Here is a 22,026-nt window from a genome sequence, read left to right on the forward strand (position 1 = left end):
TTAGTGGTGTTTCCTTTGGTGCTGCTTACCTGTTGATCAAAATAAGCATTAGCCCCTTTTCTCTCTGTGTGTGTCTCTTTCAGCAGCCTGTTAAGATGGTGGCTGGATGGCTGGCTGGCTTGGATGGCTGGTTGGTTCGTCTCTTTGTGGGGTTTTTGTTTGTTGATGATGTCGGACGGGGTGACTGTGTCTTGGCTGTCTCTTTTTTTTTCTCTTTGGTCTGAGAGGGAAAGAGAGATAGTTAAGGCTTCACGGCAACACATTAAACAAGGCGAACACCGACTGGTTAATGGGTGAGTTTGGCTCTGGTATTGTAATATTCCGATGTTATAGTATGTCATGCAGCCGCCCAGAGCACAGATACGCTGGCCACAGCAAACCAAAGCAGAGCAGCTCGGTATCTGTTGTATTTTTTTTTTGTTGAGACTAGTGTTATCGCTTTGCTGTGACAGGACTCCTCTGCCTGTCTCTGTAGGCTGTGGGCATTACGTCAGAGGAGGAAGACACAGCAGCTCTATTAATATCAAGAAGCCACCCGAAGACTGACTCTTAAAGCGACACACACTATAATCTCACTTATTTACACTGCTCATACTAAACCAGATCAACTGCAAAACAAAAATCAAGAACACCGACTCTTAAAGCGACACACACGCAGGAGGTCTTTTCTTATTGAAGCAGTTATTAAACTAATTGGATAAAATCCAAACACTGATTCTTAAAGTGACAGACATCTCGCTCTTTTAAGCATCAGCTGCTAAACTACAATCAAGAGAATTGACTTTTGTGTCAAATGCTATAACCTCACTTCTTTGTACAAATAATATTAACCCATTAAAGTACATTGAACCTAAAAAAAAGTGCATACTGTGTTAGTAAATGTAATTTCATTTATAAATAGCATTTATTGCAATACTGCAAAAAGTAAAATCAAGACTGCTGACTCAAATTGCAGGCTCTTTAGTCTGACAACAGTAAACAATTTAAAAAGGTTTAAAGCTGCTCTGTAGACGTCTTTATAAGTATTTGGCACTATAGCACACTTTGTTGTGTTTGTGTCCACTTTAGCCTTAAAAAAATAATTCTTACATCCTATATCACAAACCATTTGCAAAAGACTGAATGTTTTGAAACCTGTATTGTTTTCACTTCTTCTTCTCTTTCATTGGCACATTGCCAGCTTTATGTGGCGTTTACTGCCACCAACTGTTGATATGTTTTAGCATATGCTCTGCAGTCAATAAATATACAAGAGAGCATCCACCTGTAAATACATGTAAATATAAATACAGATGATATGGGTGGGGGAGCTCTACAGCACCAACTGGTATCAAAAACAGTCTCCTTCAAGTGTAAGTAAGTAGTAGGCTTTTGACAAGCTTTACTTAAAGTAAAAGTAATGAGTTAAAAGACTATTAGTAATATAATAATTATATTTACACTAAGCTCTTATATAGTTTACTGTCAGAATTTAAGAAGGCAATAATGAGCCCATAAAATAAACCATATGCAAAGACTTTACCTTAGTATTTAAAAGCATTTCGAATGAAAACCAGTCTTTAATACTCATAAAATACATGGAGGACTCAAAGTCTCAAAACAGGTCAAAACTCCTATCTTAAATCAAAACTTCAGGCAATGTAAAATTTGCAAAAATTTATTTAATCTCTACCAAATTTGATATGGTCTTCCTTCTACACCGTAAGATCAGAGGTCCATACATATTAATAACTCTTATCTGGTATCACTGCTTATTTAACCACAGGGCAAATGAAACCTGGGCCACAACGATCAAAATCTCAATCAGTAAATGGATTTATAAGATGATTATGCCAACTTATCTACTGGGAACCTCTGTGGACACAGTATGGGCAATGGAACAACTCAATATCAGCTTTGATTGTCTGCTATTAAATCATACCTCATTTGATGCTATTCCTGTTACATACAGAAGACAGGCTGCAGAAAGTCTAGTCATATATTATCTCATTTAGTGGATGCTTTTATTCAAGCCACCTCACTGTAAAATGAATGTTTAGTGAGTGCAATGAAATGGAAATAAGCAACATAAATGCAAGATGAATGTTAGAGAAATAGAAATATTGTGATTTATTATTGCCCAATTAGTCAGGCCTTCAGAGTTTTAATGGCAGCAATAATCAAAGAACAGTGCAGTTTACAGGAATGTTGCAGGGGGAACTGAGTAACATAAATTATGAATATGCTGCTGTTAGCTTGGTATGAAAACAAAACTGCTGGCTAAGTCTCTCGACCTTCCCTTCACAGCCCTTCTCCCACTGCCCTACAGGGAAGAAGAAACTGAACTTTTTATTCGCTTTGTCAAACACTGACCTTCAAAAGCCAAAGGTAAGATTTTTTTTGCTAACAAAGGCAGTACTGCAGCCTCTAGGCATGCACACTGCTGGATCCACCACCTGCTGAGAGGTGCAGGCTTTGGAAGAACCACAGACAAAGAGTCACATTGATGAAATAATACACCTGTCACCTGCCACAAGTCTTGTACATAAACCTTGCATTGATTTCTTTTTGAAATTTTCTTGCATTATTATTTTAGTCAATTCTTTCTTAAAGAGATTGTGTCCCCCTGTCCCATAGTTTCCTCTTCTCATTTGCATGTAATACTGTCCTGTCCTGTTTTGGTTCTTGTACCCAACATGGGGTATATATAAGGTAATATACAATACAGTGCAGCAGTCATGGTCGTGATGACACATATGCTAACTAGACATTGGTTTGTCTACATTTTGTATTGATTTTTGTTTTTAGTGTCTTTTGAATAGTTTGAATAATGTTGTCAGATCACTCTTGTTCCTAATAATGCTCATAGTTGGCATCTGAAACATGTATGGGATCTAAATCTGTATATTTGTAACAGACCTACACCATCATTGTGTTTCTCAGCTCTCTCAGGTCTGTCTTTCTATAATATATATGGCAAATATGTAGGCAAAACAATTTGTTAAATTGTAGTGTGTAACATCTACAGAAGCACAATACTATAAATGAAATGTATGACAGATGTTTGTCAGAGAGAGGCACAAACATAGGGGGGATTTTTTTCAGTATAGAAGTAATAATTCCTTATTAATACAAGGGTGGTGAGTAAGAAATGACTTGTAGGGGGTTCAAGCTTGACCACAGTGCTATAATTTCTATGCATGGTTAAAGTACCACTTGATTTGTAGTAAATGGACTAAAACATGGAAAAACACAAGTAGGCTCAAATGTCAGGTGAAACAATGTTCAGAATTCACAGAAACAATGAAAAAAACTACTGCATATATTTAGCTAAGAACAAGGTCAACTGAAAAGAAAATCCTTTGACTCTGCTGTCTGGAAAATAAATATAGAGAGTGCTCTGCAGCCTTAGATCAATGTACTTTTCAACCTTATTGCCAAGTTTTGGATCTTGCAGAGAATCAGAGAATACAAAAATGGCAATGAATAAGTGTGTATACTCATAACAACAAAACATATTCCAGTAATCTGCAAAATGTGCAATCTCTGTGAACAAGAGCATTTGAGACTGAGCATATACAGAGAATTACAATTCTCTATTCGTTGAGCATTAAATAGTTTTGTTTCTGGAGTTTGTACACAAACCTTACACATCTAAAGAGAGCAAAGGCTAGAAAACTGTTTACACAAGACCATACAACACAGATGTACCAATTGTATGAGGTATGTGAAAGAGTCTATGCTATTATGTTATTTCCGGTAGCAGATGGTAGCGGTATACAACAGAGTCTGAAAAACAAACGAAACACAAGAAGAATAATCAAACATAGATTCTCTACCCACCTGTTACTGTAAAATCCCATATGTATGGACTGCCCAGCCAACTTTAAATATAGTAAAAGTAAACCGACTTTAAAAATTTCCATCAAGCGGATTGATATGTTCTGTGCATTATATTGTGTTAAATTAAGATCATGTATCATAGAAGCAGACCATGTGACTAGCGTGACTGCGCCTTGAAATTTAATATCTTTCCCCAGAAACCCCATAAAGTGGTGAGACTGAAAGATGCAGACACATACAGTAAAAGACTGATTGGTACAGTATCAGTACAATTCAAGCTTTCACATGTTTATTGACTTGGTTTACATTCTCTATTATTAAATAACTAATAAATGTCATCTATATGTAATATATGATGCTTTTTGCTTTTAGTGCCTTATTGTTGTTTCTGTTGACTTTCTGCTATCTATAGACTATCTGTCTATCTGTCTAAAACATTTGTTAAGGTATTTGTTCTTTTGGTTTTCACACAAGTTTGACTGGAGGCAGCTTGCTGATTTTTTCCAGTTGGTCAGTGTGGCTCACTGGCAGACGGCTGCCTTGTGGACGGGCATTTACTTAGACAAAGAGGTTCCTTCAGACACTTTTCTTCTGTAACTGCCTTCCATTTTTGTTTTTTTCCAAGCGCCTTACAGTATATGGTCATTTAGGTTTGAAGACTTGTTGACTTTCCTAAAGCAAGATTCACAGTCATGGTTAATTTTTGTAAAGTGATTTATCTGTATGCTGGGTTAGACCCAAAGGCATACAGTTTAGACAGAAAAAAAAGGATGACTCTTCTCTGAGGTGGTCCAGCTATAAAACTGTAGTTGGGATCATGACCACAACAGTCATTATCAATGGAAGGAATGAGCCACTAAAAAAAAAAAACAAAAAAAAAAAACATGTGTAACTGTTCTTTATCACCACAGAAAAGAATGGCATTTTGTGTTTAGGGTCTTTGTTTTCGAAAAGAAAATCCTAAGAGGTTTGACAACCATTGAGGTGTCTCTCAGAATCAAAGGTGTCATCTCCAATGTGTTTGACCCTCTACGGTTTCGAGACGCTTTCTATCTTGATGTCATCTGACCTTCATGTAAAAGAAGCTTGCTCTGATCAGATTTCAGGTCTGTTGCCATTTCTACACAGCTTCCAGAAGAGTTCTTCTTCTGGCTCTGAAGTCACTGTGTAGCATACATCTAATCTCTACTGAGATTTCCACATTTTTTCCTTTCTAGCAGGAAAAACTGTGATTTCACCACACCCACATTAGATACATTACCTAAACTGTAGTTACACATTTTTTTTATGAATATTCACTTAAAAACACATATTCAGTGATTGTAGGAATTTAACTATTAGGACTGCTGTCATGAGAATTACATTCATACTAGATAAGACCTGATTTATGTCTAATGATAATCTGTTGCTAGTGTGCTCTTTATGTAGTTGGAAAATATCTTGATTAAAGTTAAAAAAAAAACAAAACAGGTCAATATCAATATGTTCATCTGTGATGGAGTGCAAATTCTGGAAGTAAAGCTGACATATCTACCCACTACCCTGAACTTCATTTGCCATTAGGACAAGGTTTCATTAACCAAATAGCATAAACAATACAGAAAATATAGCACTGAAGTTAAAATGTTGCAGAATCATCTGCTGTTTTCTACCATTAGCATTGCGTCTGGTAATAGAGTTCCTACAATTAACACTGGTCCAGGACTACACAGTTCCTGCCTGAGTTGTTTATTCTGCTCATTCTGCCTCTTGGTTCCTGTTCTGCAGCTGCATTCTTCTCCAATTCTCCACTTATTCACCAAATGCTCTCAATTTTTCTCACAAGCCTATTTTCACCTGCTCCTGGCCTTGTTGTCCTTTGTGCTGTTGACTCCTGTTTTTGCCATCTTACCTCTATCTGCCTACCTATTTAACTGTAAACATAGTGATTATTTAATTATTAAAGGTTTCTTCAAATTGACCCAGCAGAAACATAAAGGAGTTGCCATATGCCACCGAGTGCCACCTAACCTACTGGCAAAAGATCTCACACTTAGAAAGAATGCAGCTCTGGACTTTGCTATAGTGTCACTTCAAAAACTCTGGACAATGTAGCAGACACTGTTGTGGTCTCTGCAACAGCAAAACTCAGCTTCTGACCCAACTCCTGTTTGTTGAGTTTACCAGTTCCCAGCCTGCTTCTCCTGTGGGTAGTGTCCAATCTGTTAGCCTCAGTGTGGTAGTCAGCGGCCTGCCTTCCAGTCAGCTCACCCCCACTCTCTTTAGTGACTGGTGTCTGGCCTGCACCGCAGACGGTTTAGACTCGGGTTTGTTTGCCTGCTCCAGGCTGACCTGCTAGTCTTTCCAGTCAGTTAGCCAACTGATTGCTTCTCAGCCAGCTAACATCATGCCTGTTAGTTGCCAGCCTGAACCCTATAGCAGCCATCTATTCAGCTTGAGCCTGTATCACCATTGGCATCACCACCTTTGCTGCTGCCCACTAGAAAACTTTTGTCAAAACCAATACTTTCCTGATGGAATCTTTGAGTTCTCACCCATCTGCCCTGTCTCTTCTGTCCACCTGAGGTATCTGTCCTAAAGTAGTGTACCTGATTGTCCCACCACTGCTGGACTCCATGCTTCCTTGTGTCCCTGCTGCTTGAAATGCTTGCTTGAGAAATAGAATGAACAGAATGTGTGTCATACAGTAAATGTAGTATTGGAGATGTAGTCCTGTAATGAGTTATCGTGTTTTTCTTTGACTTACTGTAGACTGTGATATTGCTGATGTCCTTATGTGAAGTTTCCAAGAAAATACGTGCCAAATTTAGTGCAGAAAGACACAGAAATGAGTCATAAAGCCTTTTCAACACTATCAGAAAATCACACCTTACAATACAGTAAAAATGTGTTGCTTTGGAACTTTGTGTTTTTAAGGCAGATCTAAAGCTGCCATTCACTGAAAGCCTCTCACAGCATCACAGATGAGCCCTTCTTCAGTGAAGATAAGAGGAGAGGAAAAACATTTGGATAACACTGGAAATGGAAGTGGCCAAGAGGGTTGCTTCATCAGTGCAGCAGGAGGTCCAGTTCCTACAAAAAGATTTGATTGATAGTGAGACCAATCCCATGATGGACCTGAACATGATGAGCCTGCTCACACATTTTATGGCTTCTATCACTGAAAGTGAGGTGTGAGAGGCTGTTAAAGAGGAAATTGCACCCAAAGTAGGTGAAGTCTTTTCAGAGCATTAGCCCTATCATCTGTGGTTTTGAGGGCACATAAGAAAAGTGTGAATACAACATAATGTCATATTAATAACAAATTAAATCTATATTCTGTTTAACATATTTCTTGATACCATATATATATCAGCTGGTGATTCAATTGACATGTTTTATAAGCGCCATTACTTAAAATAAACATGAATAAACAAGTACACTGTTGCCTAGGTACTGGCTTACATTACGTTCAGATGAGGTGTGTTATCTGTCACTTATTTTCAATCACACCTGAAACAGACAATCAAATCAGACACTGTGACAGGGTGACTCATATGAATTCCAAAAAAGTGGTCAACTACAATAGAGGGAGGTGTAGTATAAGGAATGGTCCCCTCCAGCATGGACAAACCCACAGCGTCATTTAAGTGATACTCCACCCAAAACTAGCCTGGAATTCATTTAATGTCACAACAAAGATAAGTGTTGATTTGTAGGAATGTTTTCAAACCATTTCTGGTTATGGAATAATCGCCAAATAACATTTTACTGTAAATCTATGTCAGGTTTTCACTCTTGCCACATCTGTACTTGACTGAAGTGAATTTCAAGTCATCAGAGCTTCAATTTTACACCAATAATGAAATGAAAAACTTTTAACTGCAACTTTTCAACTTTTCTACGAGTTAAAGGTGAGGTCATAGAAGGCGTTTCACTTTATCTTTTTCACGAAACCATTGAGGGGGAAGGCGTTGCTCCATAGGGAATGTCTTGTAAAATAGCCTTGGTCATTATACCATGCAGAGTGTCCACATAATTTAATGACTCTTATAAGATGGTCCAAATGTTGTTAGAAATCCCCCACTGGGCCAAACAATTGAAGATATTTGGTACAAAGTAGCTTTCCCTATAGCAAAATATAAATCCTACAAGATAAAGAGGAAAGAGTGTGTAAAGGTACATGTGCCTGTTCGTGGATTAACCTGAATACAACTTGGCCATAAGTACTAGCTATATAAAGCTCATGTTTTGTTTTTACTTAGCTTTTGTCACAGTGCTGTAGCTTTGACATGTTTCACAGTAGTACAGATCAGAGAACTTAACATAATACACATAAGACAAACAAAATACTATTTCAAGACTCATGTATCTAAACAAATATATCAGCTATACATGAAAATATTTCACATATATAGTCACAAACCGATCTACAGAATATTTCTTGACTATATCATTTGTAATTGTATGGTGAAGCACTGTTTTAGATGCTGTTTTGATGTGGAGCTCCCTGAGGAGAAGAAAGGCATTGTCATGGTATCAGACCTATTTCTGACTGGAAAGAAAATTCAGCATACAAAGCTTAAAAATCTTATTTGTAATGTTGAGCTGATTTTCTTTGTGTTCCAAAGGACGTGTTGCCAACTCAGTGTTGTCATGCCATTGTCCTAAACAACAGTGAACTGAGGAGCAAAGGTTGTAAAGGCATAGCTTCAGAAGGAAGACATCAGCAGCAAATAAGTCTATGTTCTAGGTTTTTCACTTTTCCAGAGAGCAGGACAAAGAAGCCAGGGTTATGAATAAACCTGTTCACAGGCAAAGGCACACCCAAAATCCTGACTGACTGTTCTGAACTATTTAAATCTGGACTGGAACAGATGAAATATGAAAATCACAGTTTTGGCTACTTGGGCTGTGTCAAAGCTGAATATATAATTATTTGTGGGCATATATTTTATGAAAGTTTGTACAGCAGGTATGAGTTCAAGTAAGTTACAATAAATGAAAATAGAATAAAGAATCAGTTAAGTCCATATCTATACAAGATTCATTTGGTTTTCCAGTATGTGTATTTTTTTTAACTATTATTCTGCAGTTAAATAGATTTTTTTTCAACTTTAAATCTATGCAAAAGAGAAATGATACCATATACTCTGCACAAACGTCATTACCGCGGCATGCTGAATGGATCACTGTGGTCTACTTGAAAACAGAATTTTAACATAAACGAGTGACCAGTATGTGTCTTACCTTATTTGCAGACGTGCAGTCCAACTCTGCGTGTATGTGCCTGAAAGAGAAAGAACACCGCAGCTGTAGAACTAGAAGCAACAGAAACACATTTTTTGCTATATCCTCATATTTAGCCCCAATTTCACAAACAGACACATTCATTCTCTTTTGTTTCATATTTTTTTATGGCACATAGAGACAACTTTCCACATAAATATGTTTTATATTTGTCATACTTATCAACCTCAGTATTTTATAACTGCACTAAAACTAAAATATTCTGCCTAACGCACAGTAGGTGTGGTAAATGTATCAACCAAATTTTGTTGAAAGAAATTTCGCTCTGATCAGAAAACCTGTGATAGCTATTAGATGATTTAATTAATTCATTTATTTGAGAATGGATAGGATGAACTTAACCATTTATTATATTTCTTAATATAATATAAATCTAAGATGTATATTATGTAGATGTAGGTAAATATAATATTGTAAATCTAGAGAAATGTTACTATTATTACTTTGTGTATACTGTAGGATGTGGAAATATATTACTGCATTACAGAAAATATTTATTCACATTTTGCATCTCTCGTGATGGGTTTTTCTAAAGGCTTCCAGAGGTTTCAGTTTCAGACTCATCCATCATAAACAGCCGGATTAAATAACCCCACCACCACCACACACACACACACACACACACACACACACACACACAGTATCATAATATCTGAATATCTACTGTCCACCTGCAGTAAACTGAAGATTTCTGTAATTATATAACTGGAATTCATCTTTTTTTTTTTTTATTCCTCTCTTGTCCAAAAAAATGTCCTATAAAATACATTTATACTATATGGAGTCGCTTAAAGGTTTTACAAGACTTCACATAAAGAGGGGAGGGTTGAGAGGGGAGCAAATGTGTGAAAAAGAAAAACAACTTATGGAGATGCTGTTGAATGGAAAGCATAACTTGTGAAAAGTAAATCTGGTTTCAGTTTACATGCTGAATGGCTGCTGCTCTGTCCATATGTCGATGATACATTTATGGACATATAAATGTAATTTATATAATGTTTACATACGAACAAATCAACAGCCTGTCTGTCGTTTTCTCTCTCTCCCTGAGTCCGCATTTCTTTCTTTCTTGTCTTTCTCTCCCAGTTTCCCATTTGCACATTGTGTCCCTTGGCTTTTAGACACAGGCCAGGCAACACACACACACACACACACACACACATAGACTGTGTCTGGACTCAGATGAGATTTTAAAATGTTGTTTTGAAATGTTGAGGCTTTTAGTAAAAGTCCAGATATAAATCTATCTTGGTGTCACAGTGACATACAGGATTAAACAGAGAGGAGCAGAGAAACAGAGCTCCGGTTTGTAAATATATAAAGCTTTGTCCTCAGTGTTCATTCAAGCTTGTTAATTCCAAAGCAGAAAACAAACTGGCAGAATTGGCAGATACAGTTCGGAGATTTCTTGATACTGCATGCTCCTCCATGTTTATGCCTTTTATAAATGTACACTTATTTACAGTATGTAACAATGTCAGATGACTTCAAGTGATGTACTAGTTGAAATACAATCCTTTCTTTAGATAAGACTAATACAATTAGCAGCGATGATTTTAATGAACTGGCAATGTCACTGACTGCTTTGGAAGTTGCTTGTCCACCCAGAATCGATCCATTTACTGAACCAACCTGTTTTGGGTAGTCACACAATAACAACTGGTCACTGTGTTAGAATAACAAAACTAACAATTAACTCCTCTCACAATGACTACAGTCATGCAGAAGGATTTTTGGGCAGCAAACCTCCACCTGTGCAAAACTGCACTTCATTTTCATAAAGAATTATTCTTTTAAGCATGGATCCTCATGTTACCTGCCTTTGGACAGATGCATGTAATATAAGTCTGTTAGAATAATACAGTTAAGATCACACTAAGATTAATGGAAAACCAGTTACTGTCAGTTACTCCTGCAACTTTTTGTTTTTGCTGTTAGTGTAAACTTTGGCTCACTCTGCCTATATCTAAGGTTTCTTCCATTTTCTTGTAAAACAATTTTTTTTTTTATTTCCCTTCATGCTTTCCTTGCACAGTATAGGGATATTGCTGCTGAGTGACCCTGACAAGATTTGATAGAGCAGACTTGTTTGTTTGTTTTGTCCTATAGTTTGATTTGTTCAAACCAGTATTTTCTTTCTGTATCTTTGTTTCCTTTTTCTCTGTAAAAAGATATTAGTAAGTTGTGAGGATTCAGTGTACTCTATATATAAATAAACTTCAACTTAACGTCAACAGAAATCATGCTGCTGATCAACATTGACTTCTGCTGCTACCACTATTTTCCACTGTATTAGAAGTAACCTCCCACTCCGTCAGAGAGGGGAGCTGGCAGCCCCATCTTTTTTTTTTTTATTCCTGGCAGACTGTTCTGAGTGCAGGACACCACAGCTGGACTGGAATATTGTGTTTACAGGTTTATTCATGGTGACAGGCGGGCCTGCTCAGTGCTGGGGTATAAAAGGTGCATGAAACAGCTTATGCCAAATGAAAAAATCTTTTTTTTTTTTTTCCCCCAAAACTCACTGAGTGCAATTTTTGGTCCATACAAGGGAACCATGAGATAGAAGTTATGGTTACAGTGAATATTAACACATAAACTATTCAGTTTTCATTTCACATGTCTGAACTTTCCACAACACTGTCAGTCCTCACCCCCTGGTCTGACAAAACATTCTCTTATGATGAACACACCACACAAGCTAATATAATTCAAGATGACAGCAACTGATGACGGAGGAATAAATATTTACTTATAATAGAATCAAACCTATCTTACTAGTACTTGTAGACCTAATTTATAATTCCACATTATGCATGTTAATATCCAATTAGTTTAAGATTAATACTCTATAAGTAGAATTAGTTGAGCACACTGAAGTATGGTGTGAAGAGTAAGTATTCAGAGCCTGCACTTAAAGCTCCTACTGCAGTACCACCAATAAAAATTCTGCATATAGCAAGTAAAACTACTACTACTACTTTGAATATTTTACAGAGAATGTGTCAAAAGGAAAAGCTCCCAGTATTCAGGTAGCACCCAGAGTTATACAGTATATATATTTTTGGATTATTGTATTTTTTTAGAGCACTGCATGCACCAGGTTATATATCTGATATCACCCCATACCCCTTCAGAGCTGCTGATCAATCATTGTTATCCAGGGCTTTTCTGCTTTTAGTCCTATCTGTGGAGTTTGCCACTCTATACTATATCTCCCCCTTCATTGATATTTTTAAAACCCATCTAAAGACCCATCTCTTTCTGTAGCCTGTTAATACTCATCACCATAAACGTGACTCATCCCACTCTGTGTTTTTCTGATTCACTCTTCATGATTAACTCTATCTACATTTGTGTAGTTTATTCTAATCATCAATTGAATAATCAATAAACCACAATAAAGCACTTTAGTCACTACTTGCCGTTTTAAATGTACTCTGTGTATGAAATGCCTTGATTTAACCACTTGATCATTAGAAGCGATGCAGCAACAGGAGAGATGTGTTTTCATCTTGGTCAATATAGAGCCAATTTAACTGCTTTATACAGGACATTAGACTATAATCATCTATACCACTTCATATTGTCATATTGTGGTTAGGTTTAGGTTAAAAAAAGCACTTTGGTCAAAGTCGGGGGAAGCTCATGGTTTTGGTTAAATGTAAATAAACATGTTGTGTCTGAAGTGAGTGTTAACTGTATTCAGTGAAACCAAACCACCTTAACCAAGTGCTATATGTGCCAAAACACAACCTTGAGAAATATAATAATGCTGTAGATATAGTATTTAAAAGGTAAATATTTTGGTGGAAAGATAATTATATATGTTGTCAGTGAACATTTTATTGATAAGTTCTGATTTACCAAACATGAATTAACATACTTTTCTCAAAATTTATAGAAAACATCTAAATTACATTCCTTTTAAAAACATTGTGATATTATGTAGCTGTCAAGTAACTGTAGTGGATTTAAAGAAGTACATTACTTTACATTTATTTGGCAGTTGCTTTTAGCCTAAACAACTTCAACAAATGAACTAGAGGTTATTATACCTCTGAAGTGTAGTGGTGTTAAAGTATAAAGTAGCAGGAAGTCTGATCTTAGTGTCCTTTCTGTCTAGTCTAATTCTATGGTTTACATAAAAACCATGCAGGCATTAAAATTTACACAGCATGTGCTGACAGTCATGTCAACCTCCCAGCTGTATATCTATGTGTCTCTTGTGCTGAGTCTCTGGTTGAGCCAGACAATAGGACAGTTATACTGGTGAAACCACCAGCTCGGCTGCGGCCCGCTCCTCACTTTTTCCATCCCACCATGTTTCGCTCGCATCGCCTCTTTTTCCCTTCGCCTTGTTCTGCTCAGGGGAGATGAGGAGTGCAGGAGCATTACAGAACTGAGCACCCTTGCTTCCTTCCTTCTTTCCTTTCTCCTACAAAATCCTACATCTTTCTTAATTCTTTATCTTCCAGACTTTTGTCTTAATACCTTCTTTTGTTCTTGCTTTCTTTGATGTTTAAAGTGAATTTAGACAACTACACAAGGAAGACTGACAAGGCTTTAAAGGTATTTTCTTACATTAGTGCAAGAAACATTCTCGTTTGCATTTTTTCTGAAAGTTAGTTGGTTTGTACTTAAAAAAAAACAGTCGATGTTTAATATCTGGAACCTGACAAAGCATCCTGGGTTTATACAACAAAACATCCAAGTATACTCAGCACCAGCATGCCAGATATATTCCATACACTTACTGTAATTGGTCTTCAGAAATTATTTTCATTGTGCGGTGTTCCAGATGTGTTTATTGTTATGGCTAAATACTGGATGCGCTTAAGTTGGAGTCTATTGTGTAACTAATCATTCATGGCTCGTTTGATCATTTTTTATCTGCCCCATGGCCTCATTTATAAAAGCGTTTCACAAACAAATGTAATCAAACCAATATGCTTACAGTTCGTCAAAGTAATTCTCTTTTTGACTCTGACATGGATGTGGAAAGGTCCCAAAGTGCATGCACTCACTCATTTCATCAGTTGCAACTGAAAGAAGCTCAGTGTGGGTGAGGGTGGATCCTAAAACAACCCCACTCCACTGGTAGCTTTTTTATAAAGAGGAAGTGAATTGATCACTCTGATTAAAAACTGCTCTCTCACAGTCAAAATCTGTCAAGTTAGATGACAAGGAATTGCTGACACACTTAGTAACCCCTGGAAACATTAAATAACTTCCCCCCGCTTCCTGCATATGTATTCAGATTAGCAGAGGTTTATAGATCCTTTATGTGACTCTTTATTTTGTCTGAAATGTCACTTTTAAAGGCCAAGATAAATACCACAATAAAAAGAATTTCATCTCACTAATCTCTTAAAACTTAATTATATAAATATATGTTTGATCTCCATATTTATCTATTGAAATATTGTTGCAGGGTTGTCTTTTGGTGTGCAGTTACAATTTTAGTATAGTGACATTTAGGTAGATAGAAGTATATTATTTTCAGCAATGATTTTTAAAGTGATTTTTGTGTTGCAGTAATAATAAGACTTTTTTTTTTTTTCTTCTTTCCTCCACAGTCAGCCATGAAGTGGATTTAGGAGGCGAAATCAATAAGGAGCGAGAGCTTTAACCTCTGTCCACCACCGGGTCAGTGCAGCTTTGTGAAAGGAGCAGCAGGTCGTAATATGTTGTGCACTTGGTGAATGATTCCAAGCAAGATATTTGGTTGCTCTTTCCTGAATAAACAGTATGAGATTCCAGGATGCAAAAAAAAAAAAAGACCAAAAAAACTAAAGGAGGATTAATGAATCCAGTCCTCATCAGAATCATAACGTTTTATACACACACAGTATCAGGGTAAGTCAAGTGTAACATAAACAAAATTGATGAGTGGAACAATGGCATAATTCATAACTCTACACACATGCAAGATCACATACAAGCCGACTTTCACTATATGTAATGTCCCAAACATACACACACACACACACACACAGACTTATCTAAACACAGTCTAATGCAGTCCTGTGCACTATGGAAAATGTATATGCGGAACAAATTTGATTCATAAATGGACAGCCTTCGATTTGAATCCTTGCCCACTCTCTTATGGCTGGCTGCTAAAATAGCACTCAGCCTGTGGAAGTGGGGAGCAAAGGAGAGGAAGAGAGAGAGAGAATCACCATTCAGGCTGATTTGAACGAGTTTCAATGTGGAGCTACAAGGCTGGTTGACTGAATATGAGCAGCCAGCCAGCGAAGCCAATTTTCTACATGGATAAGTTTTTTCTTACACTATGTAGCTGAGTGGACGCACACACACCTGCACACACACAGACACACACAATCTACATATGTACAAACAGACACCCACAGGTGCACACAGGTATACACATCCTTACTTTGAAGGATTTTCATAGTGTTTTTTTATCCTTGTGATGAGCACCAGGGTTGGAATGGACACGCACAAATAGAAAACCCACCAGCTGATCTTTTTTACTCTGATGTCAGGTGTCCTTATCTAAACACAGTAAAGAGACACAAAGAGAAATACACTATTAGGGTTGCAACTGATGATTTTGTGGATAATCCACTGATTATTTTCTTCATTCACTGCCGAACAATTTCATCAATAGGATGTCAAAAAAAGGTGAAAAGGTCTTGACTTTTTCAACCAAGAGGATATATTCTGTTTACAAAATGGCAAAGAAAGCTTCTAGCTTCTATAACATCCTCCTGTCTGCTGGGACGGCTTTTTACACACAGTTGGAACCTGGCTGTGGCCACGTGAGCGTTAGTGACACAGACCAATGATGTTGGCTGATGAGGCTGGGCTCATTGTTGGCATTCTCTCAGTCTATCCCAAAAGTGTTGAATGGGGTTGAGGTCAGGGCTCCGTGCAAGGGAATCAAGTTATCAAACTGGGAAAACCACAATTTGTGCACCGGGGCCTTGTCAAAACGAAACAGGAAACAGTCTTCCACCAACCACAAAGCTGAAAGCATTGTCTGAGGTATTATATAGCCTACTGTAGCATCAACATTTCCCCTAACTGAAATCAAGGGGCCTAGCCCAAAGCATGAAGAAAATCTCCAGTATCAACATACTTTTGTTCACAGGGTGCAGAAAAAGTACCAGACACAGCACGACAAATAGAGGAAACACAGAAGCAAAACGAGAAAGCAAAGCAAGGACAGAGGGTAAAGACATTAAAAAGTTGAAGGTTTATAATGTCAAGGGTAGTAGTTAGTATAGATAACATGGTCTCAGAACTTATACAACACATTAAATGAATATTTTCAAGTAATGTTAGCTGTCTGTCTCAGTTCTATGTATTATTCAGTCTAATTTAGTTGACTCTTTTAGACCACATTACCACACTATCTCATGGAAAAGTAAAAGAAAAAATGGAAAAAATGACTTGTCCAGGATACAGATAAACAATATTTGCCAAGCATGAGTTCCATGTACTCTTTCCTTCTTTCACTCAGGGCGTGGTTCGACAGACAGGAAACAGTCCTCTCTGCTTTTAGCTGGGGCCCTGCACAGTGTGTGAGTGCGTGTCAGGGTGTTGTGCGCCTACTCAAACACGTCAATAAAGAAATACTCTTCCCCACTATTTCGTCAAGGCAAAGCTAAGCCATCGGTGCGTCTCGCGTTTCCAAGCTTGAGTCATATCTGAAAGTGATCGCCATAACTTTTGTTTGTTCAAAAATACTGAATCCACATTTACTGAGTAAATCCCACAGTACAGTAGAAGACAGTGTTGAGTGGATCTCCCAGGTAGCCTTTTAAAGACATGTTTTCAGTGCACATATGTATATTTTCTGACCATATTTAATATATCAACAAATGCAATATGGCACCACAATACATTATATTGAATACAGTATATTCTGTTCTATTTGATTAGTGCATGTGTGTGTGTGCGTGTGTGTTTGTGTGTCTTCAGATGGACGTCAAAGTGGTCAGTTCATCTTGGCTGTGTTGCCAAGGGCTGGACTACTGTGGTTTTGTTTTGAGCTCAATGCCAAAATATTGCGTTTGTCTGTGTGTGTGTGTGTGTCTGTCTGTGTGTGTGTAGAGCTGAGCTGTCCTCAGGCTAAATTGAGCACCGACCACAACAGACAAGCAGATCGACTGATAGACAGACACAAAGAAGAAAAGAAATAAAGAGCGAGACTGACCACAGAAAAGAGACAGGGCCTCCCTGTGAAATTTAGTTTCCAAACACAACAACTCGCTCACACACGGCCACGGACCTTCACTGGTCCTTTGTTGAGCATGGACTGGATCTATACTGGTCCTCTAACTGTTGTTAGTCCAGTGTGTTTCCAGATTTCTTTTGATTTCTTTTGATTTTGTTGAGTAGTTAATAGGATGGTAGTAAGAGTACGATGCCCTGCTCAGTCAAAATGTTTACAGCAAATCTAAATCTTATATAAAAGAAGACATTTACATGTCCAGTTTCTCGGAAGGATGCGTCCCTCAAATCACAGTGACAACAAAAGACTGCATATGAGAATACAATGCATATTTATTACTGCGTCAGTCAACAAATAATGCTCAGTAATTACATTAGATAACTAAAGAATGACTAGATAAAGGTTTTTGGCAGAATTAACTGAAATGAATCAAATTTATTACAACAACTGATAGAAGGTTTAAAGCCCTGCATGTCATTATGAATTAACATCAGCCACATACTCATACTGCATATAGAGAAACATGCTATTGTGTATTACGTTGCTATGGATACAAGTGAAGTTGTGAAATAAATACTGATTCCTGTGCAGTGCTGTACAAAAAAAACAACAAAAAAAAACATCTTTATGACTTAAAGCTCTGGGAGTTTTATTTTTCACTTCTGTTGGATGCATTCTTTTTTGGGGCAGTACAAAATATTAGAATTTATTTCTTGTGTCATCATGGGGCTATTCTGAATTCAGTTTAAATTAGTATTAAGCACTATGGAAAAGAATCTAAGGTTGATGTGTAATAAAAGACATGTCCTTCACTATCACTGTTGCAGCATATGACTGAGATCATTTAGCTTTTCATGTCTCAGAACAAGCTAGTTACTATCACAGCTTGTGGCTCCAGAGCTCCCTGGCCACAGGAGCAAAATCCAAAGAGGCCTGGGCCCTGCTAAAGGCATTATCGCTTAGAATAACTCTTGAGTGTGTCAAGCTGTGCATGCATGCATGTATGTGTAGTTGTTTTGACCAGCAGTTAAAGATCTGAACATGCAATTGGCTCCTCTGCGGTGAATTTTGTTCTTTTAGTTTTTTTGTTGTTTCATGCATGGTGATCAACAGGGCCTCCGCCCGTTCCTCCCTCCGTCTCGTTCTTTTCTGCTTGTTGTCTTCATAAAACTGTTTTTAAACTTTGTATATCTTTTTTCCTTTTTGATGAGGTTTTGCCCTTCCCTCCATCTCTGTGTCTTTTGGTTGTTTGTTTTTTCTCTCATTTCCTCTCTTTCTCACTCTCTATTTCTACATTGAACCTTTGTGACCCTGTTGACGGCCCTTTTTTTTTTTTTACGGGGACACCACTCAGCTTAAGGATTGGGACAGCTGCAAAAAAGTTGTTTTTACCAGAGAGTTGCCATGGGTTAACTGCTGCTCCGAGGTCACACAGCACTCCTAGCTCTCAAAGCCAGCTCTCAGTTCTTCCCACAGTAACACCCTACAAATGCTCTTAGTAGCAATAGTAATGCTGTAACAAAGTGAGTTCTTCGCTCCGTAATGAATGTCTACGAGTCGGCGTGCAGGATATCCTGCAAAAATTAGCAATAAATAAATAAATAAAAAATTCAGTCTGCTTGGTTGTTGCTGTTGTCAGTCAGGCGTTATTCACACTGGACTTAGATGTGATGTACCTCTCATATTTGTTTGTGTCACACATTAACACTGGACAAATTCAAAGTCTGTCTATGTCATTCAGATTTACAGAACATATTCCAGAGATTATCCAGATACAATGTAAACATGCCAAAACCAAGAAAAATGGGAGGGTGGCTTTTACATCACAACTTCAACTTTCTAAAAATTGTAGTAATAATACTGACAAGGGCTTAAAATAACAACAACAAAATAATAATAATAAAATCTGTGAAATCATCAACATATAAAAGCTAAATATCAGACATTGGTGCATGCTACCTTTTTGTCTGGGTAGATTAGTTAACACCAATCAGTGTATAGGTACTAGCTTCTTAATTAGTTGCAGCATAACCTCAACAACTCAACACTTATCACATATGTGTATGTGTATAATTACATATACACAATCAAAAACTACTTTTTCATCCATCATGGTTTTACTTCTTGACTCTCCACAACTGAACACACAAAAGATAACAACCAGTCATATAAAATATCTGTTCTGTCAAACCTCACATTACAGCTGTGTTGACGTGTGATGATTTTTCATGGTTTTCACGAAGGTTGTAACGAAAACTACATTATGGCTTTGACTGATATACCAAATTCATGTGGCCATCAAGCTTACTGAAGTGTTAATTTTCCTCCACAAGAGAGCAATCTGTTTGAAATTGAGGTTGAAATGCTATGAAAATAAGGAGTAACCTTTTAAGTGTGCTGTTATACAAGCAAAAAGACAGTAAGAGCGCAGAAATGTATTTTTAATGGTGTCTAATTTGAATAGTAAATTTGATTTTGAATATATCATACATTTGCAAATGGAGGAGTTTAGGTCATAGAGAGAGAGTGATGAAGAGAGAGAGAGAGAGAGAGAGAAAAGTCTGCTTACATTGTATCACCGCCTCCAATCAGATGTTGTTACCAGGGATAACATGCTGACAGCCAGGTGGTAATCCAGTGGTCCAACAGTCATCCACTGGAGAGGGCTTATGGATGATCGAAAAAGCCTGTGAACCACTTGGCAACTGGCTTTTGAGCCAGAAGAAACTCTGCATCCTGTGATGAGAAGGAGGTGAAGTCATCAAGTGGCTAAACGAAAATGGAGCTTGGGATCAAATCACATCATATGCTCGCAGATGTGGATGAGGGTGAGGTGGAGAGAATACCTGATTACGGATGACAGAAGTGGAGGAAAGAGAGAAGGGATGAGGAATAAAAAAGAGGAAATATAAATAGGAGAGAGAAAGAAAAATGTTAAGTTGGAGAAAGATGCAGAAGGTGACAGAGGGAGTAGTTTCTTTTTCTAATTAGAAATCAAATAAAGACTTTTTTTGGCAAACGATGAGACAAAAAAAAACAGCAACTGAGAAATGACCCATGGGGAAATCAAAACGCTGAATGACGTATACAGTGATCAATTAAAACTCCATTGTGTGTGTGTTCACAAAGACGTGTGCATCCATGTGTGAGAGTGCATTTAGCTGGTAGCAAAAATAAAAAGCACTGAATGGAAATGAACAAAAAAAAAAGTTCTGGAAATTAGAATTCATGGTTTCACTAGTGGGCAGCATGGTGGCTGAGTGGTTAGCACTGTTGCCTCACAGCAAGAAGGTCGTGGGTTCGCATCCCGGCCTTTCTGTGTGGAGTTTGCATGTTCTCCCTGTGCTTGCGTGGGTTTACTCCGGGTACTCCGGTTTCCTCCCACAGTCCAAAAAACATGCATGTTAGGTTGATTGGTGACTCTAAAATTGCCCGTAGGAGTGTGTGTGAGGTTGTCTGTCTTTGTGTGTCTATATGTGGCCCTGCGACAGACTGGTGACCTGTCCAGGGTGTACCCCTGCCTTCCACCCGAGAGAGAGCTGGGATAGGCTCCAGCAGATCCCCGTGACCCTGAACCAGGAAAAAGCGGGTATAGAAGATGGATGGATGGATGGATGGATGGTTTCACTAGTGAAAGATTGTGATTTCTTCCTGGTTAAGTGGGAGAAAAGAGGATCCTTTTTCTCTCCCCGCTCGAGCTTTACCACAAGACAGGGGTAAGCATAACAATGAGAGTGTTGTTCCTTCTTGCGGGGTATCCCAAAAGAGATTCAAATTCAAGCCTTTCTGCCATAATTTACATTTAATATGCAATGACAAAGAGAGAGGGAGGTAGGCAGGAGAGAAAATAAATGAGAAAGAGAAAGAAAGCGCCAGGGGGGAGAAAAAGAAGAACTATCTGGGGCCGTATCAGTTACTATATAGCCTGTGAAACTTTGCTGCACATTCTTACTATTCACTGCACATTTACTGTATATCTGCTACTTACATAGAGACAGTTTGTGTGTGTGTGTGTGTGTGTGTGAGTGAACGAGATGAGAGAGAGTGAAAGACAATGAGAAACTGCAATTATTAAATTATTGAATTAAACACTACAATGAACACAGTCTACTAAACTTTTGCACTGTAGCATATTCCCTCAGTGATAAGTGATTTATTGGCATATATTCAGCCTGCTGCTGTATTGAAGTGCCAAAATACTTACTTTGACTATAGGTATGTTAAATACACATGTTGTCCTCTGATGAGCTACAGAGGAGTATGCTGCACAGAAACACTCTCAACACTGTGGACAACTTGTAGGCAAGAGTAGATTCTGTGAACAGTAAATTAGGCTCTGCAAAAAGTTTGAGAACTGGCTTTACCCGCCCGTGACATAAAAATCAAATCTCAAAGTGGCACCTCGTGGTGGTTAATCTACCATCTTGCCCATGAGAACAGGGGGAATTGATTACTTCTGGGGGGTGTGCTGACAGATTTATCAATCCTATTGCCAGACAGCAGTGAATTATTCTGCTAAATCTTGGATGACTTTCAATTACAGCATTTTTTAAATCAATGCCACAATGTTTCAAGTTCTTTCTATAACATCTGTGCATGTGAAGTGTGGTATGATTAGAGTTAGGTAAAGATTTATCAACAAGTAAACTCAAATACTGGGGGGAAAATTCGTGAGATAAACCTCAATAGTTTTCAGTCCTTTTGTATTT

The 22,026-nt window shown here is 37.8% G+C and overlaps 1 protein-coding gene and 1 long non-coding RNA gene across 2 annotated transcripts in view; one reads left to right on the forward strand and one right to left on the reverse strand.

The window, feature by feature from the left end:
- trps1 (trichorhinophalangeal syndrome I) overlaps positions 1–466 on the reverse strand; it is a 101,136-nt gene extending 100,670 nt beyond the window's left edge. Inside the window, exon 1 of the mRNA XM_026299957.1 lies at positions 30–466. The gene's annotated coding sequence lies outside the window, so the exon portion shown is untranslated. The remainder of the gene's footprint in view (positions 1–29) is intronic.
- LOC113126120 (uncharacterized) lies at positions 214–15,088 on the forward strand. The gene is made up of 3 exons (XR_003295273.1): positions 214–293; positions 2,287–2,367; positions 14,691–15,088. It is a non-coding gene; the product is annotated as an uncharacterized LOC113126120 (long non-coding RNA).
- Positions 15,089–22,026: the final 6,938 nt, after the last annotated feature.

The sequence above is a fragment of the Mastacembelus armatus genome, chromosome 11 (assembly GCF_900324485.2).
Source record: "Mastacembelus armatus chromosome 11, fMasArm1.2, whole genome shotgun sequence".
NCBI classification, from domain to species: Eukaryota; Metazoa; Chordata; class Actinopteri; order Synbranchiformes; family Mastacembelidae; genus Mastacembelus; species Mastacembelus armatus.